The sequence below is a fragment of the Coregonus lavaretus genome (genome assembly GCF_964263955.1).
Source record: "Coregonus lavaretus genome assembly, chromosome: 24".
Lineage (NCBI taxonomy): Eukaryota > Metazoa > Chordata > Actinopteri > Salmoniformes > Salmonidae > Coregonus > Coregonus lavaretus.
This window is the reverse complement of record NC_140011.1, coordinates 4,248,317-4,275,960: the sequence shown is the minus strand read 5'-3', so window position 1 is coordinate 4,275,960 and position 27,644 is coordinate 4,248,317. Positions and strand designations below refer to the sequence as shown.

The 27,644-nt window shown below is 42.3% G+C and overlaps 1 protein-coding gene across 2 annotated transcripts in view; it reads left to right on the top strand.

Moving 5' to 3' along the window:
* Positions 1-27,644, top strand: part of LOC311099948 (protein zer-1 homolog) — a 51,519-nt gene that overhangs the window by 3,832 nt on the left and 20,043 nt on the right. The window lies entirely within an intron of this gene.

The following is a 27,644-nucleotide window of genomic DNA, read 5'->3' as shown; positions in this document are numbered from 1 at the left end:
CGTTAAACAGCGCAGTCTGGTCTCTGTAGCCGGTAGCTAGAAAGCTACTCCTCGACCACCACTGATCTCGCAGCACCCACCTGGGTCATGCCCCAGCAGCCAATGGTGTGCCGAAAGGCTCTCCGCACCTCAGCGGTAGTCTAAAGCAGCCCCGTAGTCTTCCCGAGCATTTGTGCACATCTCTGCTGTACTCTTGCTTAGGGCTTCTCCGCTCAAAAAACATAACACGCTAGCCAGTTAGCTAGCTTGCCAAACCAACCCTCCATCTGATCTTACTTGACAGTTTTATAATTAAATACACTGTTAATAATACAAATTAAAAAATGCAATAAAAAACAACACAATATTACTAATATTTACAGAATTTACTGTAGCGATTATGCAATGCTGCCTTTACGGTGTCACTCTGTAGGCTAATTCTGTAGGTTAATTCCTTGACATGCATGCACCATTTTGTAAAATGTATTTAACCTTTTGACAGGGAGGAAATGTTGAGACCAAGGTCTCTTTTCCAGGTGAGCCCTGTATATCACAACAATACATATCAAAATACCATGGCATCAAATCAGCCTCTAAAGTTCATTGCACGCGAGATGGCGCTGTCGAGCAAGATGAACAACATTGAGCAAGCAAACACGAAGTCGAGATCGCAGAGGACAGTTCCTGCGAGCAGAGGATGAGTGCTGCGAGCGCACAGACCAGTCGAGAGCGCAGGAATTTGGTCCAGAGAGCAGAGGATGTGCCCTGCGTGCGGACATGCCAAACTTGAGAGCTTGCAAGTGTGACTTTGGGGGAGCCGAACATCATTGTCGAGATTCAAAAAGAAAAATGCCTGAATCCAAAAAATATAAAACCGCTAGCAAAGAAACGTGTAAATGTTTTTATTTGAAAGCATCAAATTGTCGAGCAATAGTCACGTCTTTGTCAAGTTTTCACTCTCAATTTCTCAAGTTGCTCTCTCTCAAGTCTTTGTATATTTGGGTATTTTTTCTCGATTTGGATTTCAGGTTGGTGGGGGGCGGGCTTAGTGGTGGTGCGTGTCTAGAATGGTCACTTACACTGGAGTGATGGGCGAACTAACAAATGCTTGCCCTTGACCTGTCCAGTGGGTCGTCAATAGTTACCACAGCCACAAAGTCAGAAGGCCCTCCTACTCGACCAATCAGATGAGGGAATGTGATGACGCGTATGCCGGTTTACGGTTCGTAGGAACCGACCAATCAGATGAGGGAGTGTCATGACGCATATGCCGACCGACTTGCAGGGGCAGACGAAAGACATGCATTTATTGTATCTATTGCTCCATCAATGATTCAGTTATTTATTAGATATAGTAAAACCAACCGTTTATAAATGCAAAGTGTTAATCAGATGTCTTATTCAAACTCAGCTTGCAAGCGTATCATGTTTGCCCTTAATCATAGTTACTTGTCTTAAATCAAAATAGGTTTATTCCAATATCTGCATTGTTTTTAAAATGGCAGCATGTAGACAAACAAATGTACATATCTTTAGTTAATTTTTTTATTTTCTTAATCCACAAATAAGTTTCACAGAAATGTACATTTTAGAAAATGGCAGATGTTTTTGGGCTGATTTAAGTTACACTACAAGTATGTGGACACCTACTTGTCGAACATCTCATTCCAAAATCATTGGCATTAATATGGAGTTGGTCTCCCCTTTGCTGCTATAACATCCTCCGCACTTCTGGGAAGGCTTTCCACTAGTTGATGGAACATTGCTGCTGGGTCTTGCTTCTATTCAGCCACAAGAGCATTAGTGAGGTCGGGCACTGATGCTGGGCGATTAGGCCTGGCTCACAGTCGGCGTTCCAATTCATCCCAAAGCTGTTCGATGGGGTTGAGGTCAGGGCTCTGTGCAGGCCAGTCAAGTTCTTCCACACCGATCTCGACAAACCATGTATGTATGGACCTCGCTTTGTGCACGGGGGCATTGTCATGCTGAAACAGGAAAGGGCATTCCCCAAACTGTTGCCACGAAGTCGGAAGCACAATATTGTCTAGAATGTCATTGTATACTCTAGCGTTAAGATTTCTAAGGGGCCATGAAAAAGGGCCCCAGACCATTATTCCTCCTCCACCAAACTTTACAGTTGTCACTATGTATTCGGGCAGGTAGCGTTCTCCTGGCATCTGCCAAACCCAGAATCCAGAGGCAGTTTGGAACTTGGTAGTGTTACAACCGAGGACAGATTATTTGTACGCGCTACGCGCTTCAACACTTGGTGGTCCCATTCTGTGAGCTTGTGTGGCCTACCCCTTCGTGGCTGAGCCGTTGTTGTTCCTAGACATTTCAATTTCACAATAACAGCACTTACAGTTGACCGGGGCAGATTTATGTAGATTGCATGGCTGTGTGCTCGATTTTATACACCTGTCAGCAACGGGTGTGGCTGAAATAGCCGAATCCACTAATTTGAAGGGGTGTCCACATACTTTTGTACTGTTTAAATGTGCAAAAAAATAACAAATGTATCATTCAACGTAAGATTCCACCTAAAATGACATGAACTCTGTCCCAATTAATCTCAGCTCAACTCCTCACTTCCTACTCGCATCCTTCTCAAAACCCATTGGAGGTCTGAGGGGAGGAACCTTGGGTCCTCTCTTCCGATGGGGTTTTAGGAGGAAGCACGAAAAAAGGCAAGGAATCGAGGAAAGATAAAATGGCACCGAGCTGTTGCATGTTTGCCTCAATATGGAATGGCAGACCTCACTGTGTGTTAAGGCAGGTTGCCTATTGAAGAATGCACTGGGTGATATAGGAGCTGATACAGGTTGCTGGTGTCCCGGTAATAAGAGGACAAGGATAGGGAAAGAGACTTTAGGTTCCAGTTTAGAGAGATTTAGCTCTCATTTATTTGTCCCAAACAATGATCCATTTCATTTCCATATGTTTGTGGTTGGATATTGGACACACAGATAAAGGAAATCAAAGGGATAAATGCTGGAGAGTTCTTCCAAGGCATGGTTTGTTTGACACTGAGCTAAAAGACAAAGGAAACTCTGGTATTTATTAAGTGACTTGGTTGCAGGTGCGTTTAGAGCAAAGAGATGTATAGTGGTCTCTAGTGCCCGAAAGCCTATCTTAACATGGGCAGTGCTGATACTTTGCGATCTCTATACATATATGTGGCTCAGAGGTGCCTACAGTTAAAGGAAAAGTTAACCAAAAAGTCAAATTAAAGTGACAGTTCCCTAAAAAGTATAAGAAAAATGAGAGCCTTTTCTACAGCCGCCTCCATAAACGGTCTCTGCTGGTTTTGCTCTTACACCTCAAAGGCTCTAAGCGGCCTGGTTTAATCCGGGTTGTCCTTGACCTCAGGCAAGGGAATCAGACGGGTCACTGGTCTGAGGTGGGTATGAAGTTGTCCCAAATGCGGTCAGCCAGGACTTGGCTATGGCGCATTCGGAAAGTATTCATACATCTTCCCCTTTTCCACATTTTGCTCCGTTTAATTCTAAAATTGATTAAATAAAAAAATGTCATCAATCTACACACAATACCCCATAATGACCAAGCAAAAACAGGTTTTTAGAAATGTTTGCAAATGTATTAAAAATAAAAAACTGAAATACCTTATTTACACAAGTATTCAGACCCTTTGCTATGAGACTCGAAATTGAGCTCAGGTGCATCCTGTGTCTCTTGATCATCCTTGAGCTGTTTCTACAACTTGATTGGACATGATTTGGAAAGGCACACACCTGTCTATATAAGGTCCCACAGTTGACAGTGCATGTCTGAGCAAAAACCAAGCCATGAGGTCGAAGGAATTGTCCGTAGGCGGTTCTGCCAGGTCTGGAATTGGGTGGGATCAGAAAGTTTGGTGCTGGGAGAGACTGTGACATAGAGGCAGTAGGTTACCTTCTTCAGCTCCTATGTTGCCTCTTCCAGCATTGGAGTTGACGGCCAGGTTGGGCATGCTGGCGGCTCAGAGACAGGGACAGACTGAGATGGGTTGGTAACCTAACCAGACTGTGAAGGCTGGAGTGGGTATTGGGTCTGGGCCCCACTGGTAAACAGTGAAAGTTGAGGTGAAATTTGGGAATGACTTTGCAGGTCTGGCTGAGGTGGGTTCAGCAACATCCTTTGACAACGCCGGTTAAGGTGGGGCTTGTTCGTAGACCCCACTGGTGGTCAGCGGATGTGGAGGTTGGTTCAGAAATTATTCAGACCTGTTGACTTTTTCCACATTTTGTTACGTTACAGCCTTATTCTAAAATTGATTAAATTGTTCTTTTACCCCTCATCAATCTACACACAATACCCCATAATGACAAAGCAAAAACAGGTTTTTAGAAAAAACTGATATGACATTTACATAAGTATTCAGACACTTTACTTTGTTGAAGCACCTTTGGCAGCGATTACAGCCTCGAGTCATCTTGGGTATGACGGTACAAGCTTGGCACAGCTGTATTTGGGGAGTTTATCCCATTCTTCTCTGCAGATCCTCTCAAGCTCTGTCAGGTTGGATAAGGAGCGTCGCTGCACAGTTATTTTTAGGTCTCTCCAGAGATGTTCGATTGGGTTCAAGTCCGGGCTCTGTATTTGTATTTATTATGGATCCCCATTAGCTGCTGCCAAGGTAGAATTAAGGCAGTTATACAATTTTAAAAACATAACAATACATTCATTACAGAATTCACAACACACTAAGTGAGTGGCTGGACCACTCAAGGACATTGAGACTTGTCCCGAAGCCACTCCTGCATTGTCTTGGCTGTGTGCTTAGGGTCATTGTCCTGTTGGAAGGTGAACCTTCACCCCAGTCTGAGGTCCTGAGTGCTCTGAAGCAGGTTTTCATCAAGGATCTCTCTGTACTTTGCTCTGTTCATCTTTCCCTCGATCCTGACTAGCCTCCTAGTCCCTGCTGCTGAAAAACATCCCCACAGCATGATGCTGCCACCACCATGCTTCACCGTAGGGATGGTATAGGCCGTACCCGAATTATTATGATTATGATAAAAAATTAATTGGGGGGGGGGGGTTAAGGAGGACGATATTCATTATCATTCAATTTGGATGACAACATTTCCCAGAGGCATTAATGCATACATTTTAATATCAAAAATCAAAATCAAAATAAATGTGGTTTTGGCTAAATCAATCTTAACTACATAACATAATGGCAATCATTTTATTTGAATGGTAAATCTCTAGGTAAATTAAGATGGCATAGGCCTACTCACAATACAGGTGAATGCATATTCAGTAGGAGTGTGTGCATACACTGAACTATTGAGCTTGTTTTGGCTGATCAGTGGAGTCTATGGTGCTACAGATGACAAACAACCTGTTTGCCTAGTATTTGGGACTTATTAGCCTACTGATCAACAACATTTGCATAAAGACATTACTCCAGCATGTATTTATTTGTATTTATTATGGATCCAAGGCAGCAGCTACTCTTCCTGGGGTCCATAAAAAATTTTTAAACATAAAAATTCACAACAGATTTCATAACACATTAAGTGTGTGCCTTCAGGCCATTACTCTACTACCACATATCAACAACAAAAAATCCATGTGTACGTGTGTATAGTGTGTATGTTATCGTGTGTGTGTGTGTATGCATGTGTCTGTGATTATGTTTGTCTCTTCACATTCCCCGCTGTCCCATAAGGTGTGTTCTATCTGTTTTTTAAATCTGATTTTACTGCTTGCATGAGTTACTTGATGTGGAATAGAGTTCCATGTAGTCATGGCTCTATGTAGTACTGTCCGCCTCCCATAGTTTGTCCTGGACTTGGGGACTGTGAAGAGACCTCTGGTGGCATGTCTTGTGGGGTATGCATGGGTGTCCAAGCTCTGTGCTAGTAGTTTAAACAGACAGCTCGGGGCATTCAATCAATCAAATGTATTTATAGAGCCGTTTTACGTCAGCAGATGTCACAAAGTGCTATACAGAAACCCAGCCTAAAACCCCAAACAGCAATTAATGCAGATGTAGAAGCACGGTGGCTAGGAAAAACTCCCAAGAAAGAGGAACCAGGCTCTGAGGGGTGGCCAGTCCTCTTCTGGCTGTGCCGGCTGGAGATTATAAGAGTACATGGCCATTAAGGCCAGATTGTTCTTCAAGATGTTCAAAAGTTCATAGATGACCAGCAGGGTCAAATAATAATCAGTGGTTGTAGAGGGTGCAACAGGTCAGTACCTCAGGAGTAAATGTCAGTTGGCTTTTCATAGCCGAGCATTCAGAGGTCGAGACAGCAGGTGCGGTAGAGAGAGAGTCGAAAATAGCAGGTCCGGGACAAGGTAGCACGTCCGGTGAACAAGTCAGGGTTCCCTAGCCGCAGGCAGAACAGTTGAAACTGGAGCAGTAGCACGGCCAGGTGGACTGGGGACAGCCAGGAGTCGTCAGGCCAGGTAGTCCTGAGGCATGATCCTAGGGCTCAGGTCCTCCGGGAGGGGAGAGAGAGAGATAATTAAAGGGAGCATACTTAAATTCACACAGGACACCAGATAAGACAGGAGAATTACACCAGATATAACAGACTGACCCTAGCCCCCTGGCACATAGGCTATTGCAGCATAGATACTGGAGACTTGAGACGGGTGTGTCGGGGGACACTGTGGTCCCGTCCGACGATACCCCCTGACAAGGCCAACCAGGCAGGATATAACCCCACCCACTTTGCCAAAGCATAGCCCCCACACCACTAGAAGGATATCAACAGACCACCAACTTACTACCCTGAGACAAGGCTGAGTATAGCCCACAAAGATCTCCTCCACCGCACGAGCTCGAGGGGGCGCAAAACCGGACAGGAAGATCACGTTAGTGACTCAACCCACTCAAGTGACGCACCCCTCCTAGGGACGGCATGTAAGAACCCTAATAAGCCAGTGACTCAGCCCCTGTAATAGGGTTAGAGGCAGAGAATCCCAGTGGAGAGAGGGGAGCCGGCCAGGCAGAGACCGCAAGGGCGGTTTGTCGCTCCGGTGCATTTCGTTCACGTTTGCACCTCTTGGCCAGACTACACTCAATCATAGGACCTACTGAAGAGATGAGTCTTCAGTAATGACTTAAAGATCGAGACCGAGTCGGTGTCTCTCATATGGATAGGCAGACCATTCCATAAAAATTGAGCTCTATAGGAGAAAGCCCTGCCTTCAGCTGTTTGCTTAGACATTCTAGGGACAATAAGGAGGCCTTTGTCTCGTGAACGTAGCGCACGTGTAGGTATGTACGGCAGGACCAAATCGGAGAGATAGGTAGGAGCAAGCCCGTGTAATGCTTTTTAGGTTAGCAGTAAAACCTTGAAATTAGCCCTAGCCTTAAAAGGAAGCCAATATAGAGAGGCTAGCACTGGAGTAATATGATAATTTTTTTTGGTTCTAGTCAGGATTCTAGCAGCCGTGTTTAGCACTAACTGAAGTTTTATTTAGTTCTCTATCCATCATTTTTGGACAAAAAGTTTCTGATTTTTGCAATGTTAGGAAGGTGGAAAAAAGCTGTCCTTTAAATATTCTTGATATGTTCGTCAAAAGAGAGATCAGGATCCAGAGTAACGCCGAGATCCTTCAGTTTTTTTTGAGACGACTGTACAACCATCAAGATTAATTGTCAGATCCAACAGCAGATCTCTTTGTTTCTTGGGACCTAGAACTAGCATCGCTGTTTTGTCAGAGTTTAAAAGTTTACAAAATTCCGCCATCCACTTCCATATGTCTGAAACACAGGCTTCCAGGGTAGGGCTTCACCATGTTTCATTGAAATGTACAGCTGTGTGTCGTCCGCATAGCAGTGAAAGTTAACATTGTGTTTCCGAATGACATCACCAAGAGGTAGAATATATAGTGAAAACAATAGTGGTCCTAAACAGAACCTTGAGGAACACCAAAATGTACAATTGATTTGTCAGAGGACAAACCATCCACAGAGACAAACTGATATCTTTCCGACAAATAAGATCTAAACCAGGCAAGAACTTGTCCGTGTAGACCAATTAGGGTTTCTAATCTCTCCAAAAGAATGTGGTGATCGATGGTGTCAATAGCAGCACTAAGGTCTAGGAGCACGAGGACAGATGCAGAGCCTTGGTCTGACGCCATTAAAAGGTCATTTACCACCTTCACGAGTGCAGTCTCAGTGCTATGATGGGGTCTAAAACCAGACTGAAGCGTTTTGTATACATGATTTGTCTTCAGGAAGGCAGTGAGTTGCTGCGCAACAGCTTTTTCTAAACTTTTTGAGAGGAATTGGAGATTCGATTATAGGCTGATTCGTTTTGGTTTGGATTTTTCAAGAGAGGGTTTATTATTGCCACTTTTAGTGAGTTTGGTACACATCCGGTGGACAGGGAGCCATTTATTATGCTCAACATAGGAGGTACAAGCACAGGAAGTAGCTCTTTCAGTAGTTTAGTTGGAAAAGGGTCCAGTATGCAGCTTGAGGGTTTAGGGGCCATGGCTATTTTCATGAATGTGTCAAGAGATATAGGATTAAAAAACTTGAGTGTCTCCATTGATCCTAGGTCCAGGCAGTTCTGTGCAGACTCAGGACCAGGGGCGGTGTGTTCAATAGGGCGATATGGGCGACGCACTGCCAAACGGGAAAAGGAAGGGATTTTTTTTCTAATCAATTATATCACGGCAACAGTAGTTATCAGTGTTGTAATCTAGACGTCTGATCTGCCACAGTGCCACACTGCCACTAAATGTCCAATCAGGCTAAAGTCGTGCTTCAAATGCCCCCCCCCCCCTTTTGGGGCGATTTCAGTCAGGTTGAAAATCGCCCAGAAGTCTGTCATAGACTCCCATGTAAAATCTATTTTTTTCAAATTTCAGAGCTTTCAATACAATCTCTATGGGTTTCTGAGGGCTTGCACTTACGCGCTTTCGTCATACGTAACATAACCATGAACGTAACTAAGAAAAGAGCGGGTAGCAGCGTCTCTGTTGCGACCTGCAGTGTGTGTGACGTTTGGTGTGGCGTTATCTTATGTTTTTAATCTTATGTTTTTAATTTGTACACTTAGTTTACAAACATTCTGCCAACCATGGATTTCCAGTGGTGGGGTCACGGTGTTGGACTGATCTTGTTGATCGTGTACATACCCGCTACGAACGGACTAAATAATGAAAACGCTGCTGGCAGCGGAATCCAATACAGCAGGGAGTTTTTACTACAATGCAACTCGAATACGAACGCGATGGATATCCCAATGGCCCATCTAATACCTGATTGTCTGCGAGTGGATTACAAACCCAAATGCAAACGTGGAAAACGCGGGGGAATCAGACAACGACTTAAAAAAAATTAAGAACAAACTTCCCTTACCCACCACCTTGCTGATTAATGCCCAGTCACTGAGGGGGAAAGCGGATGAGTTGTCAGCGAATCTGCGCTTCCAACACGAATATCGGGAGGCCTGTTTGCTGGCATTTACTGAGACTTGGCTGGATGACAGAGTCCCGGACAGAGAAGTGGAGCCGGCCGGCTTCACCCTGGTCAGAGCGGACCGCGATCTGACAGTCACAGGGAAACTTCACGGCGGGGGCGTCTGCCTGCTTGTCAGCGACCAGTGGTGTAAATCGATCCTGGTAAGAGAGCGACTCTGTACCCCTGACATTGAACTGCTTTCTGTGTCACTGCGACCTTACTATCTGCCCCGTGAGTTCCCCCAATTGTTTGTTACCGTTGTGTACATTCAACCAAAAGCTAATATAACAAAGGCATCAGAGATTATTTATAATCTGTCACAGAAACTGGAATCCATCTCCCCCGACGCACCCAAATTTATTTTAGGGGATTTTAACAACTGTACCTTGCACAAAGTCTTGCGCACATACCATCAGTATGTGAAATGTCACACTAGGAAAAATAGGACTCTTGATTTGTGCTATGGGACAATACCAAAGGCGTTCTCTGCCACCACCAGACCTCCTCTGGGGACATCAGACCACAATGTGGTCTACCTCAGGCCAATTTACTGTCGCCTCCTGGAGAGGGAGAAACCCACAGTTAAAACTGTCCAGATCTGGAATGACAACAGTATCACTTGGGGTGTTTTGACTGTACAATGTGGGAGGTATTTGAGGACAGCAGCTCTGATCTGGATGAACTCACAGAGGTTATTTCAGACTATGTAAACTTCTGTGTTGAGTCAGTTGTGCCTACTAAGACCTGTAAAATCTTCCCTAACAACAAGCCTTGGGTATCAAAACATCTAAAATCACTACTTGATAGGAAGAAGGCAGTTTATGCTGGGGGTGATAGACAGGCTTTAAGAGATGTACAACGTGAGATAAAAAGACAGATACTGGTGGACAAGTTTTGCGGAGTGTTTGAGTTAGCTTTGCGAGGCAAAGATGAAACTGAGGGCTCCACCAACCCTGGTAAGCCAACACTTTTGAGATCAGTCAATAAATGCTTCTGGTATTGACTTATATGCTGCCCCTGTCTTCATGTTGTTGCTGGACATATCTTTTTTAAAATGTGTGTAGGTCACCTAAATCATCTGAAAAATTGCCCCCCCTGAGAATTTTTTCAGGAGCCGCCACTGCTCAGGACAACTGAGCTTTGGAGAAATATGCAGATTCAAAGAGGAGTCTGTAATTTGCTTTCTATTGATCATGATCTTTTCATCAAAGAAGTTAATGAATTTATCACTGCTGAAGTGAAAGCTATCCTCTCTTGTTGAATGCTGCGTTTTAGTTAGCTTTGCGACAGCATCAAAAAGAAATGTTGGATTGTTCTTATTCTCCTCAATTAGGTTGGAAAAATAGGATGATCGAGCAGCAGTGAGGGCTCTTCGATATTGCACAGTACTGTCTTTCCAAGCTAGTCGGAAGATTTCCAGTGTGGTGGAGCGCCATTCCGTTCCAATTTTCTGGAAGCTTGCTTCAGGGCTCGGGTATTTTCTGTATACCAGGGAGTACATTTCTTGTGACAAATGTTTTTTGTTTTTAGGGGTGCGACTGCATCTAGGGTATTACGCAAGGTTACATTAAAATTCTCAGTTAGGTGGGTAACCAATTTTTGTACTCCGACGTCCTTGGGTAGGTGGAAGGAGTCCGGAAGGGCATCTTGGAATCTTTGGGTTGTCAGAGAATTTATAGCACGGCTTTTGATGATCCTTGGTTGGTCTGAGCAGATTATTTGTTGCGATTGCAAACGTAATAAGATGGTGGTCCTATAGTCTAGGATTATGAGGAAAAACATTTAGATCCACTATATTTATTCCATGGGACAAAACTAGATCCAGGGTATGACTGTGGCAATGAGTAGGTACGGAGACATGTTGGACAAAACCCACTGAGTCGATGATGGCTCCGAAAGCCTTTTTGAGTGGGTCTGTGGACATTTTCACGTGAATATTAAAGTCACCATGAATGTGAATATTATCTGCCATGACTACAAGGTCCGATAGGAATTCAGAGAACTCAGTGAGGAACGCTGTATACGGCCCAGGAGGCCTGTAAACAGTAGCTATATAACGTTATTGAGTAGGCTGCATAGATTTCATGACTAGAAGCTCAAAAGACGAAAACTGAGTCTATTTTTTGGTAAATTGAAATTTGCTGTCAAGAATGTTCACAACACCTCCACCTTTGCGGGATGCGCGGGGGATATGGTCACTAGTTTAACCAGGAGGAGAGGCATCATTTAACACAGTAAATTCATCAAGCCAATCACATCCAGATTATGATCTGTGATTAGTTCATTGACTATGACTGCCTTGGAAGTGAGGGATCTAACATTAAGTAACCACATTTTGAGATGTGAGATCACAATATCTTTCAATAATGACAGGAATGGAGGAGGTCTTTATTCCAGTGAGATTGCGAAGGCGAACACCGCCATGTTTTGTTTTGCTCAACCTAGATCGAGGCACAGACGCGGTCTCAATGGGGATAGCTGAGCTGACTACACTGACTGTGCTAGTGGCAGACTCCACTAAGCTGACAGGCAGGCTAACAGCCTGCTGCCTGGCCTGCACCCTATCTCATTGTGGAGCTAGAGTAGTTAGAGCCCTGTCTATAAGATGAGAGCACCCCTCCAGCTAGGATGGAGTCCGTCACTCCTCAGCAGGCCAGGCTTGGTCCTGTTTGTGGGTGAGTCCCAGAAAGAGGGCCAATTATCTACAAATTCTATATAACTGGGAGGGGTCCAGTGACAATTACTTGATGCCGACACATCTTTCTAGCTGATTTACACGCTGAAGCTATGTTGCTCTTGGTGACCTCAGACTGTTTCATCCTAACATAGTTGGTGCCGACGTGGATAACAATATCCTTATACTCTCTACACTCGCCAGTGTTATCCTTAGCCAGCACCATCTTCAGATTAGCTTTTACGTTGGTAACCCTGCCCCCTGGTAAACAGTGTATGATCGCTGGATGATTATTGCGGGTAATGTTACACCACTAGTCAGATGGTCCATTGCCGAAAATGGTGCATGTTCAAAATGATAACCAGCTAACGTTAGCTAGCTACGTTGGCAATTAGCTCCTATCTGATATCTTAGCACCATGTTTATCTAACCAGCTAGCTAGCATAGTAGCTAATATAGATGAGATCAGATATAAGATAAAATGTTTAGTAATCGTAATCTTTGCTTGTCACAGACCTGCTTTTTTCAACTCTGTCTCTCTACCGCACCTGCTATTTCGACCTCTAAATGCCCGGCTATTAAAAGCCAAGTGACATTTACTCCTGATGTACTGACCTGTTGCAACCTCTACAACTACTGTGACTATTATTTGACCCTGCTGGTCATCTATGAACGTTTGAACATCTTGGAAGAAAACCTGGCCATAATGGCCATATACTGTTATAATCTCCACCTGGCACAGCCGGAAGGGGACTGGCCACCCCTCAGAGACTGGTTCCTCTCTAGGTTTCTTCCTGGGTCTCTGCCTTTCTAGGGAGCTTTTCCTAGCCACCGTGCTTCTACATCGCGTTGCTTGCTGTTTGGGGTTTTAGGCTGGGTTTCTGTAGAGCACTCTTTGATTGATTGAACAGGTCACATAGCTATCTGCTTAGCTAGCTTGCTTATTGCATGCATGTCCAGGCACGTCGACACAAGCCTTATTATTAGTAAATTAACTAAACAAATATTTGCAACAGGAGTTCGATTTAGGTCACTGTGTCAATTCATCCATTTCTCAATACTGCCCCTTTCTGTTGGAGAATGAGCTAGCTTGCTGCTGCTGATGAAGATTTTGTGCAGTACTCGTGGCTCAGGGGGTGAGTGGCGGCTGGCATAGCAGCTTCTTTGCTATGTAGAGGGACTATCGTCAAAGCCGATCGACTAGAAAAGGCCAATAATCGGTCGTTCTCTATTCCAAATATCGCTAACGGTCCCCACAGAGTGAGGATTCTTATGCGCGTGATAGAATTCGCTCACTGTTCCAAAATGTGATTGTTACGTAACAGGACAGTTAACCCGCGCTTCCCTCAAACCAAGGCACGCTGCCTGCTAATTATCTATAGGCTATGTTTTAACTTGTACATTTTACATGATATTCTAACAACAGTTTGAAATGAGGTGCGTTCTGCCTCATTAATTCATATAGAAGTAGCCCATTTCATTATGGCAGACAACTTATGTTTGAGGCATGCTAATGTAAGGCGAAGATTAGCTAGATGAGCCGGACAAACTTCTCTCTTTGATGAGAGCCCAATGGCCCAAGCACTCCACCAGTGTTTCCTCAGGTCAAGTATGCAGACATTTGCGCATCTCCAGTCAGAACAGAACCTGCCCAAACTTTTTCCCCCTGGCGCCCGCATTGCCTTCATTGTTGTTTTCCTTACTAGTAATTTCTGTGTGCGTTCGTATCAAAGTAAGTGCATTATTACCGTAATAGAATTTCTATATATCGTGTTATGTCATTTCTACTGTAGCACACCGTATTTATGTATGGAGCGTAATGTATTCTGTGTGTATTCCTTTATAACCGCGGACACGTGAGGTACAGCTTTCATAACCTCTATGGTGTTATACTCAATTGTGCTTATGTAGTTACATTTTTCTATTATTTCTGTAAAACAATGTTAACGCTAATGGCGTCAAATAAGTAGCTTGTGTTGTATCCTGAAGCTGCCCAGGCTGGCCTTATCATGACCATTGCATTGGCCTGTATAGTTCTGCCCTGCCCCCTTGTGGCTCCCTTGTGGAGCTCTTCAATGATTATGTTACTTGTAATATTGTTTTATTGCTATATCCTGATAATGTATTCTAATTGCTAATAATTCCTCTTCATTCTGTACTTTCAGAAACCACACACACACAGTATTGAACATAACTTGCATTGGACATATTTTGTGCTGAAGATTGAGGACAGCTTTTGTATGCTAGCAACATACTGTTTGGAGTAGGGAGGATGAGGGATTAGAGAGGATGATGAGGGAGTGGGGAAGTGGATGAGATATTGTCAATATAATTGCGTAATGGAACTGTATTTAATTTATGTGAACTGTCTGTCCAATTACAAAAAAGGGGGCTTTGCACTCCAGACTCGGACTCATCAAAGCCAACAGCAGGGCCAGGAGGGATGAAATGGCTGGAAGCCTTCCAGCTACCGCAGACCTACTGTACTTCACCGACTGTTGATCTGCCTACATCACCACCAGCATCTTCAGAGGGACCTGGGACTTCATCGGTGGGCAAGGGGTCCTCAGATTAAGGGTTCTCAATGGCCACAAGCTTGGGGGGCAGCTCCTCACTGTCACTGTCATAATCTCCCGAATTTCTGCATTTTAGAGTTGTCTCCTTTTGAAAGACCTTGCTAATGCTACAGCTTAGCCAACTAGCTACATACAAACAACAACACTGAATGTCTCTAAGTGAGTGTCGGGTGACATGATTGTCTGCTGGTGTGGAGATTAGGTCTGTCCCCGACATATATATATTTTTTTAGATTTGTCTAAATTTTACAACATATATTTTTCCATATATAGACGCACCCTATATTTGAATAAAATCAACTATATGTAGGCTACTGAGCTGGTCTGATTCTTTAAGCACTGCGATTAACAATTAAGACACACAAATTACTAAAGAGGGAGCCAGAGATCAATATAGCCTAACCAGAAGAAAAATACCTGTTCCTGAACCCCCACTCTGACAATGAGAATGGTAAGACTGTAATAATAATAAATTATATTGAATGCATTAACAGAAATTAACCTAACCAAACTTAGAAATTATGGGAATTAATGGTAAATGTACTACTTGTGTGCCACCCCCGCAGGGATCTTTTATTTCAGCTCATGAAACATGGGATCAACACTTTACATGTTGCGTTTACCGAGTTGATGAGTGTGTATGGGGACTGGACATCACTGAGTGCAGAGTAGAGGGGCAAGCACAGACGAACGGTGTAGTCCATCCCTGCCTCGAAACAATGGCCTGGGGAGCGCCAAATATCTGCGTAGACGGGAGAGAGGGTGGGATGTCACAAAACACTGCACTAAATCACACAAGAAAAGTGTGTGGAAATAAAACACAGGCATCTAATATGTATATCCTAATACAGGGTGTATACAGACTGAGTAGAGACATATATTCTACACTTAACACACTTGCACATACAGACTCATTACTCACTCTCTCATGTGCAACAGACATACACAGAGAGAGAGACTAGGTGTGTGTTTACCATAATCCAGGGTGGAGGAATAACATCTGGTTGTCGTCATCATGTATGGTGTTGGCACAGAGGCTGTTGAGATCACACTGCGTAGCGGTAGTGTTGGTATCTTCTGGCAAGTTCGCACCCTGCCTCTCCCTCCTCTGCCACTCCCTCCCAGTCATTCTGGTCTTCCAAGTCCTCCTTCTCTACTAACCCTTGGTTGACTTAGCTAGCTAGCTACAATGCTCTTGGTTAAACCAAAGATAATGGTAACTTTTATGTGGTTAAAGTTATGTACTTAGCTTCCGAGCTAGCTGACACTAACCTAGCTTGCCTAATCAATAGAATCTGCTTTAATAACAGAAGACCAAATAACTACGTACTTCAATTTCAATATTGAAATCATAGTTGATTCGTTGGTTGGTTAGGTTCTCTACTGAAAAACTATAAAGCTTACCTTTTTATCATCGGCCATCGTCCCCACTTCATCACCTTGCCTTTCACCGTATAAATCTGATAACTAGATAACACAGCCACAAAGTCCAAATGTGCTGTATCGTAAAAATACGCGATTTTTTGTTGTTGCTTTTTAGTCTTAATTTAAGGTTCGGTTTAGGCATATAGCAGTTTGGTTAAGTTTCAAATTATATTTTAGGAAGATCAATTGTAGAAATGGGCAGGGTTTAGCCATATTTGTACTCGTCCTTCTCGCCAGCTGTGATTTTGGGCAGCTCCATGGTAAGATGTGACTGTTCCTTGTGCAAAAACAATGTCCTATCCCAGAGCTCGAGTAAATGACATTACTAAGCTGCTCCCGAATGTACTACGCCAGGACATGGACATCGATTCTATCGTAGTCCGTGTGGGTTTTAATGACATTATGAAGGGCAGCTCTGAACAGTTGAAACAGGATTTCAAAGAGCTGATTGACTCTCTGCTAGACACTAATAAAGACCCATCATATCTGGCCCTGTGCCTGCTCTGAAGCGTGGCATTGCACGCTTTAGCAGGATTCTTTCTCTTCACAACTGGCTACGTGATTATTGCAGCTCGATGGGTGTAACTTTTGTTGACAATTTCGATACCTTTTGGGAACAAAACACATTTTATAAGTAGGATGGGATCCACCCAAATCATTTGAGTTCCTGGATCCTTTCACAGCATTATAAGGCTGCGTTGAAACAACAATTTATCAATGAACCAAGCCTAGCTCAGTTAATCCCTACCATTGTGTCGCTGAGTCATCATAATGCTTTAGCTAATGTACATTATACCAGGGGCATTGGTAGACTCAATGTAAGCAACCTAATTTATGTCCCTCTAACTGCCCTGAATGCCTCTGTGGATCCTACAGCTATTGTATGCAACAATCATGTGTCTATGAAAAAAAGATTTATGTTGTTAGCACTGAGACGATGTGCCCTAGTAGGAAGTCCGCTGTGTGCAGCTCACCCTGCACTAACATAAATAACATGAGAATATCTACTTCTGTTAAGGTTCCCAGTAAAGCAATGAAAACAAACAAGCATCCCAGAAAAGTGCTCAAAATAGCCCACGTTAACATATGTAGCTTAAGAAACAATGTTCATGAAATCAGTATCTAGCTAGTAACAGATGACATTCATATTCTGCCTCTCTGAAACTCACTTAGACAATACATTTGATGATACAATGGTAGCGATACAAGGTTATAACATTTACAGAAAATACAGAAATGCCAGTGGTGGAGGTGTTGCTGTTTATATTCTGAACAACATTCCTGTAAAGATTAGAGAGGATCTCATGTTAAATACTATTAAGTAATATGGCTACAGGTTCATCTGCCTCAGCTAAAGCCAATTCTTCTGGGAAGCCGCTATAGACCAAGTGCTAGTATCTGGATAACGTGTGAAATGCTTGAGAATGTATGTGATATCAACAGAGGTATATTTTCTGGGTGATTTTAAATATTGACTGGCTTTCATCAAGCTGCCCACTCAAAAAAAAGCTTCAAACTGTAACCAGTGCGTGCAACCTGGTTCAGGTCATCAGTCAACCTACCAGGGTAGTTACAAACAATACAGGAATGAAATCATCAACATGTATTGATCACATCTTTACTAATGCTGCAGAAATGTGCTTGAAAGCAGTATCCAGATCCATCGGATGTAGTGGTCACAATATAGTAGCCATATCTAGGAAAATCAATGTTCCAAAGGCTGGGGCCTAATATAATGTATAAGAGGTCATACAATACGCTTTGAAGTGACTTTTATGTTGCTAATGTAAAGAATATTTGTTGGTCCGTGGTGTGTAATGAGGAGCAACCAGACGCTGCACTTGACACATTTATGAAATTGCTTATCCCATTTACTAATAAGCATGCACCCATTAAGAAAATGACTGCAAAAACTTAAATCCCTGTGGATTGATGAGGAATTGAAAAATGGTTGAGCGGGATGAGGCAAAATGAATGGCAACTAAGTCTGGCTGCACAACCGATTGGCAAACATACTGCAAATTGAGAAATAATGTGACTAAACTGAATAAAAATAAGAAGAAACTACACTATGAAACAAAGATAAATGACAAAGAATTATAGTAAAAAGCTTTGGAGAACCTTCAATGACGTTTTGGGTAAAAAAGGCAAACTCGGCACCATCATTCATTGAATCAGATGGCTCATTCACTACAAAACCGACTGATATTGTCAAATACTTTCATGATTTTTTTCATTGGCAAGATTAGCAAATTTAGGCATGACATGCCAGCAACAAACCCTGACACTACACATCCAAGTACAGTACCAATCCAAAGTTTGGACACACCTACTCATTCCAGGGTTTTTGTAAATTTTTTACTATTTCTACATTGTAGAATAATAGTGAAGACATCAAAATGATTAAATAACACATATGGAATCATGTAGTAACCAAAAAATTGTTAAACAAATCAAAATATATGTTATAGTGCCTTGATGACAGCTTTGCACACTCTTGGCATTCTCTCAACCAGCTTCATGAGGTAGTCACCTGGAATGCATTTCAATTAACAGGTTGCCTTGTTAAAAGTAAATTTGTGGAATTTCTTTCCTTAATACGTTTGAGCCAATGAGTTGTGTTGTGACAAGGTAGGGGTGGGATACAGAGGATAGCCCTATTTGGTAAAAGTACAAGTCCATATTATGGCAAGAACAGCTCAAATAAACAAAGAGAAATGACAGTCCATCATTACTTTAAGACATGAATGTCAGTCAATACGGAGCATTTCAAGAACTTTGAAAGTTTCTTCAAGTGCAGTCGCAAAAACCATCAAGTGCTGTGATGAAACTGGCTCTCATGAGGACCGCCACAGGAAAGGAAGACCCAGAGTTACCTCTGCTGCAGAGGATAAGTTCATTAGAGTTACCAGCCTCAGAAATTGCAGCCCAAATAAATGTTTCACAGAGTTCAAGTAACAGACACATCTCAATGTCAACTGTTCAGAGGAGACTGCGTGAATTAGGCCTTCATGGGCAAATTGCTGCAAAGAAACCACTACTAAAGGACACCAATAATAAGATGAGACTTGCTTGGGCCAAGAAACACGAGCAATGGAGATTAGACCAGTGGAAATCTGTCCTTTTGGTCTGATGAGTTCAAATGTGAGGTTTTTGGTTCCAACCGCTGTGTCTTTGTGAGACGCAGAGTAGGTGAACGGATTATCTCCGCATGTGTGGTTCCCACCATGAAGCATGGAGGAGGAGGTGTGGGTGTGCTTTGCTGGTGAGACTGTCAGTGATTTATTTAGAATTCAAGGCACACTTAACCAGCATGGCTACCAATGCATTCTGCAGCGATATGCCATCCCATCTGGTTTGCGCTTAGTAGGACTATAATTTGTTTTTCAACAGGACAATGACCCAAAACACACAGGCTGTGTAAGGGCTATTTGACCAAGAAGGAGAGTGATGGAGTGCTGCATCAGATGACCTGGCCTCCACAATCACCCGACCTGAACCCAATTGAGATGGTTTGGGATGAGTGGGACCGCAGAGTGAAGGAAAATCAGCCAAGTGCTCAGCATATGTGGGAACTCATTCAAGACTTTTGGAAAAGCATTCCTCATGAAGCTGGTTGAGAGAATGCCAAGAGTGTGCAAAGCTGTCAAGGCAAAGGGTTGCTACTTTGAAGAATCTTAAATATATTTTGATTTGTTTAACACTTTTTGGTTACTATATGATTCCATATGTGTTATTTCATAGTTTTGATGTCTATAATATTATTCTACATAGTAGAAAATAGTAAAAATAAAGAAAAACCCTTGAATGAGTAGGTGTGTCCAAACTGTTGACTGGTACTGTATATCTGACCAAATTATTAAAGACGAATTCTGTAAAGTGAGTGTGGAAGAGGTGAAAAAAGTATTATTATTATTATTATTATTATTATTATTATATTATTATTATTGTCTATCAACAGTGACAAGCCACCGGGGTCTGACAACTTGGATGGAAAATTACTGAGGATAATAGCGGACGATATTGCCACTGCTATTTGCCATATCTCCAATTTAATCCTACTAGAACGTGTGTGCCCTCAGGCCTGGAGGGAAGCAAATTCATTCCGCTACCTAAGAATAGTAAAGCCCCCTTTACTGGCTCAAATAGCTGATCAATCAGCCTGTTACCAACCCTTAATAAAGTTTAGAAAAAAATGGTGTTTGACCAGATACAATGCTATTTTACAGCAAAGAAACTGACAACAGACTTTCAGCACGCTTATTGGGAAGGACATTCAACAAGCACAGCACTTACACAAATGACTGATGATTGGCTGAGAAATTGATGATAAAAAGATTGGGGGTCTGTTTTGTTAGACTTCAGTGCAGCTTTTGACATTATCGATCATAGTCGGCTGCTGGAAATACGTATGTGTTATGGCTTTACACCCCCTGCTATATTGTGGATACGGAGTTACCTTTCTAACAGAACACAGAGGGTGTTCTTTAATGGAAGCCTCTCCAACATTATCCAGGTAGAATCAGGAATTCCCCTGGGCAGCTGTCTAGGCCCCTTAGTTTTTTCAATCTTTACTAACGACATGCCACTGACTTTGAGTAAAGCCAGTGTGTCTATGTGTGCGGATGACTCAGCACTATACACGTCAGCTACTACAGCAACTGAAATTATTGCAACACTTAACAAAGAGCTGCAATTAGTTTCAGAATGGGTGGCAAGGAATAAGTTAGTCCTAAATATTTCTAAAACTAAAAGCATTGTATTTGGGGGAAATCATTCACTATACCCAAAACCTCAACTAAATCTTGTAATAAATAATGTGAAAATTGAGCAAGTTGAGGTGACTAAACTGCTTGGAGTAACCCTGGATTGTAAACTGTCATGGTCAAAACATATTGATACAACAGTAGCTAGGATGGGGAGAAGTCTGTCTATAATGAGGCGCTTCTCTACCTTCTTAACAGCACTATCAACAAGGCAGGTCCTACAGGCTCTAGTTTTGTCGCATCTGGACTATTGTTCAGTCGTGTGGTCAGGTGCCACAAAGAGGGACTTAGGAAAATTGCAATTGGCTCAGAACAGGGCAGCACGGCTGGCCCTTGGATGTACACAAGAGAGCAAACATTAATAATATGCATATCAATCTCTCCTGGCTCAAAGTAGAAGAGAGATTGACTTCATCACTACTTGTATTTGTGAGAGGTATTGACATGTTGAAAGCACCGAGCTGTCTGTTTTAAATGACTAGCACACAGCTCAGACACCCATGCATACCCCACAGAGGTCTCTTCACAGTCCCGAAGTCCAGAACAGACTATGGGAGGTGCACAGCACTACATAGAGCCTTGACTACATGGAACTCTATTCCACATCAGGTAACTGATGCAAGCAGTAGAATCAGATTTAAAAAAACAGATAAAAATACACCTTATGGAACAGCTGGGACTGTGAAGCAACACAAACATAGGCACAGACGCATGCATACACACACGATAACATACGCACTATCCACACGTACACATGGATCTTGTGTTGTAGATATGTGGTAGTGGAGTATGGGCCTGAGGGCACACAGTTAGTGTGTTGTGAATTCTGTAATGAATGTATTGTAATGTTTAAAAAAAATTGTATAACTGCCTGAATTCTGCCGGACCCCAGGAAGTGTAGCTGCTCCCTTGGCAGCAGCTAATGGGGATCCATAATAAATACAAAGAATTATGACTTTGTGTTGTGTTAACTAGTGACAACCATGTTCATTGGCTAGAATGTTAACCTGTAATGAAATGATAGTAAAATATTGCAGTTGTGAGAGCAACAATTTGAGAGCGCAGTAACTTCTGAGTCTTGACATGTATCTCTGCAAAACAAAAATCTCTGCTCTCAAATTTATATTTTGCGTGCAGCAATGATATTCTGCTAGCTTAAAGTTACACTTGCCACTCAAGTTGAATTTGCCCGCCCCCGCTGCCTGTGTACTCACGAGACCCATCCTTTGCTCGCTCGACCACATTCTCAGTGGAGATCGAAGGGATCTCCAGTTAGCCATCCCTGAGACCGGGTCTGGTATCTCGTACGTCTATAATATTTTTAAAAAGGGGTAGATCAACTTTAATATTGCAGATATTATTGTAACTGTAGTCAAAAATTGTCTGCATCACTTCCAATCCCCTATATGTGTGTGTATATATATATATATATATATATATATATATTTTTTTTTTTTGGCAAATATATACACTACCAGTCAAAAGTTTGGACACGTACTCATTCAAGGGTTTTTCTTTATTTTTTACTATTTTTTACATTGTAGAATAATAGTGAAGACATCAAAACTATGAAATAACACATATGGAATCATGTAGTAACCGAAAAAGCGTTAAACATTCTCTCAACCAGCTTCATGAGGTAGTCACCTGGAATGCATTTCAATTAACAGGTGTGCCTTCTTAAAAGTCAATTTGTGGAATTTCTTTCCTTCTTAATGCGTTTGAGCCAATCAGTTGTGTTGCAAGAGGACAAATACATTAGAGTGTCTAGTTTGAGAAACAGAGGCCTCACAGGTCCTCAACTGGCAGCTTCATTAAATAGTACCCGCAAAACACCAGTCTCAACGTCAACAGTGAAGAGTGGCACAGTGGTCTAAGGCACTGCATCGCAGTGCTAACTGTGCCACTAGAGATCCTGGTTCGAATCCAGGCTCTGTCGCAGCCGGCCGCGACCGGGAGACCCATGGGGCGGCGCACAATTGGCCCAGCGTCGTCCAGGGTAGGGGAGGGAATGGCCGGCAGGGATGTAGCTCAGTTGATAGAGCATGGCGTTTGCAACGGCAGGGTTGTGGGTTCGATTCCCACGGGGGGCCAGTATAATTTTTTTTTTTTATTCACTAACTGTAAGTCGCTCTGGATAAGAGCGTCTGCTAAATGACTAAAATGTAAAATGTAAGAGGCGACTCCGGGATGCTGACCTTCTAGACAGAGTTGCAAAGAAAAAGCCTTATCTCAGACTGGCCAATAAAAATAAAAGATTAAGATGGGCTGTCTGAGATATGGCTTTTTCTTTCTCAGTTCTCAGTTGTACACCGGGGCCTCCCACTCCTCTTTCTATTCTGGTTAGAGCCAGTTTGCGCTGTTCTTTGAAGGGAGTAGTACACAGCGTTGTATGAGATCTTCAGTTTCTTGGCAATGTCTCGCATGGAATAGCCTTCATTTCTCAGAACAAGAATAGACTGACAAGATTCAGAAGAAAGTTATTTGTTTCTGGCCATTTTGAGCTTGTAATCGAACCCACAATTGCTGATGCTCCAGATACTCAACTAGTCTCAAGAAGGCCCGTTTTATTGCTTCTTTAATCAGCACAACAGTTTTCAGCTGTGCTAACATAATTGCAAAAATATATATATATGTATGTATGTATATGTATGTATGTATGTATGTATGTATGTATGTATGTATGTATGTATGTATGTATGTATGTATGTATGTATGTATGTATGTATATATATATATATATATATATATATATATATATATATATATATATATATACACACACACACACACACACACACACACACACACACACACACACACACACACATACACATATCCTTTAAAAAAATATATTTTCCTTTATTACTTTCTAATCCTACCTCCCCTCCCCTAATTGGAGTAAACTAGTGAACAACAGCGCTTAGGCCTCTACTTCCAGCTTATACATACTATATACATTATGGACACAGTCAATTTTACAATAGTTATATTTTGTTTGTTTTTACTCCTGAACTTCCTCTACCCTCAACCTCTCCAAAAATTTCCATGATGTCCATCCGGTTTGCTTCTATATGCCATATCTTTCAAACTGTGCACTTTCACAAAAGTTATTTATCTATAACCTATAAACGTATTATGGACGCAGTTCGTTTTACATGAGTTGTCTTGTTGTTATTAGTCCCAACCTACAGCTCCATTCAACCCCTCCCATCTATCTCTTAACACCATCCATATTGGATTTCTATTTGCCATATATTTTTCAACTGTACTGTGATGTTTCACAAAAGTTCTGAACCTTTCTATTCTCATTGTTTCTACAGATTGTAAATTGAAAATACATTTTTTTGCAAAAAGTATTATTATATTATTGATCGATTGACTATGACTTTTCGTATATCTATATGTTAACAATTAAGTAAGGTATGGCTGAAGTTTATGCAGGATTGCTTTATAAACAACAATAGGGCCAGCCTACTTTCTGAATGCAGTGATGTGTTGTCTCCCGAGTGGCGCAGTGGTCTAAGGCACTGCATCGCAGTGCTAGCTGCGCCACTAGAGATCCTGGTTCGAATCCAGGCTCTGTCGTAGCCGGCTGTGGCCGGGAGACCCATGGGGCGGCGCACAATTGGCCCAGCGTCGTCCAGGGTAGGGGAGGGAATGGCCGGCAGGGATGTTGGTAGAGCATGGCGTTTGCAACGCCAGGGTTGTGGGTTTGATTCCTGCGGGGGGCCAGTATGAAAAATAAATACAAATATGTATGCACTCACTAACTGTAAGTCGCTCTGGATAAGAGCGTCTGCTAAATGACGTAAAATGTAAAATGCAAAAAAATGTGTACTGTACCTATCGCCCATAATAAAGCGTAGAGTGCTATTATAGACTGCGTTCAATGGCTTCAATACAGTGGCAGCTGCATTCCTATAGACAGTATCCCCATAGTCTATAACCGGTATGAATGTTGACTGCATGATTTAGTATTCTGCTATTTAATGAAAGGCATGACCTATTCCTATAAAATAAGCCCATTTCAATTCAATTTCAATTAATTTCTTGACTAACTCATCAACATTATTTTTGAAAGGATAGCTTTTTGTTAATCCAGATGCCCAGATATTTATTAGCGGGGGACACAATCAGTGAAGGCATAAATCAGATACATTTTTATGTGATTTGGAGAATAACATATACTTGGATTTACCGGCATTAAGTACCAATTTCATTCAACAAAGGCTTTCTGCAAAGCAATGTAGGCAGATTTGAAGCTCCAAAAGAGCCTGGTCAACAACGGCGGCAATAGCATACACAACAGTTTCATCTGCGTACAGGTGTATGTAAAAACAGAAAAGGTGTGCAGATAGACCAATATTGTTTATATAAACATACAAATGTACAGGACCGAAAATCGGTCCCTTTCGGACACCTGACTTAACACCACCACAAAAACGCATTGTGTCCTGTCTGTCAAGAATTTCTGATCCATACTGATTGCAGACAATCTTTGAATCAATAGAGTGGTCAACAGTATCAAAAGCTTTTGATAAGTCAATGAACAGGGCAGCACAGGGCTAACGCCTATCCTTACTCTTTACCACATAATTTAACACCGAGGTTGGAACAAAGATGGTGCTATGACCCGGCCTGAAACCAGACTGGTGAACACTTACAACACGTCTCGTAGCTAGGAAGGATCTAAGCTGACAATTGATTAATGATTCAAAATATGTTGCTAGGCAGGTAGGGCGATAATTATTTAGGTCGGAGGGGTCACCACCTTTGTGGAGAGGGAGGACATGGGACGCCTTTCAAACCCTGGGGATAGTACCCGAGGTAATCGTCAGATAAAAAAATATGCCAATGACTCTGCAATCAGGGGAGTAGAAAGCTGCAGCAAGAAAGGATCAAGCAAATCAGCCCAGTGGATTTTTTTTTTTTACCTCAATCTTAAGCAAGGCATCTAGCACATCACAAGTAGAAAGTTGTTGAAATGAAAACAAAGTTTCGCTAGAAGTTGACTGATCTTCCAACAAGCCAACTGGAAGCTGGGAGAGGGAAGAGCAGTCGACTGACTGACCAGGGTCAATTAAACCACCATTTCTTTCAAATAAAAAGCCTGCAGAGATAAAATGCTGACTTAAAGCATCACCCATCTCATTTTTCTCGATAAAGATGCCAGAGTCTGACCCAACTTGCTTAGTCAGGAAAGGAGAGGAATTTCCACGCTTCAGTGCATTAACTGTTTTCCCAAATTTAGACGGATCACTTTCTTAATTGAGCAAGTACATCCATTTCTCAATTGCCTGAAACATTGCAGCAGGGGTTGGGAAATCCCCGCTACAAACAAATGCGTATAACCTATAACCAAACACTCAAACATTTGAGGGATAGTGACACTTATAGATCATGATGCCACGAGTCAGTTTCACACATACAGCCACCCCTGCCTCCTTTTCAATCTATCACACCAAAATATGTTGAAATCAGCTATTTCAATGTCCTTATCCATGATCGAACCCTTGAGCCAGGTCTCTGTGAGAACCAGAATATCAGGGCTCATATCATGCACCCAGACAACAAGAAGGTCCATCTTTGACATCAGGCTTCGCACGTTTACATGCAACAGCCCAAGCCCTCTACGTGATTTGAAAACCGAGGGAGTCTCCATATTTGTGGAATTCACAATAGAGCTAATAGCACTTGTTGAGAACCACTAGCTGCTGGGTCGACAGAGGTATTCCTGGATTGACAGACATTCAGGGGAGTTACAGAAACATAAAGTAGGGTACTTTGCTGCACTTCTATGGGACATAACATGCTTTCCAAGTCCTCTGTTGCTAATTATGACATGGAGGACTGGAGCACTAACAGACCCGGACCATCAGTCTCTAAAACAATGTTGCTGGAATTCATCCTGGAACCCCTTCAGTTAGGGTGAATCCTGTCTCTTTTTCCCACTCTTGTCTTTATTGGGAAGTTCAGCTACAGGTGTTAACAGGCTAATGTAGTAGTGTTTCCACTGCTGTTGACATTAACACAACTATGAGGGGATGAGCAGGGGCAAGGCTGGAAGGTCTCGGTTCACAAACCCCTTTGTTAGTTCACCTGGTACTGTAAGGCTAGACTTGATCATTGATACCAAAGGATTTAGTCTTGTACAGTACACCCCACCAGCGGAAGGGAAATGCATAACATAACGCAACTCAAAAGGGTCATATGTAAGCCCATTTTCAAATTGCCCCCATATATTTAAACCAATAAAATTGCCCCCATATAATTAAACCAATCAAATTGCCCCTGTATAATTAAACCAATCTGGGCCTTTCTGATCTTCGAGAGGGATCAAGTGAGGTTAGGCCATATGTAAGAGCCATATATAGGCTATTCACTCACAACCATTTTAAAAAGGTACACACACACACACACACACACACACTGCCTAGGTTAAAAGCTGTGTGTCACTCTCTCACTCGCACACGCTAACACTCACAGGTACTCATAAAAGGTCAATTGGCCCTTCACCAGTGTTGAAGCTGTGTGAAGGTATGATGCAGTTATAATGTATTATAAGACTTGTCATGAGCATGCATGACCTCCCTTATCTTTTTATTATCTCATATTAATGATCCTGACTACACAGTCATTTTGAATCAGTTGACATTTTGATACATAAGCATAATATATTATACACCTTATAATAAAGCATTATGAAGGCACGTAAATACTTATAAGTTACAGTGCATTCGGAAAGTGTTCAGACCCCTTTACTTTTTCCACATTTTGTTACGTTA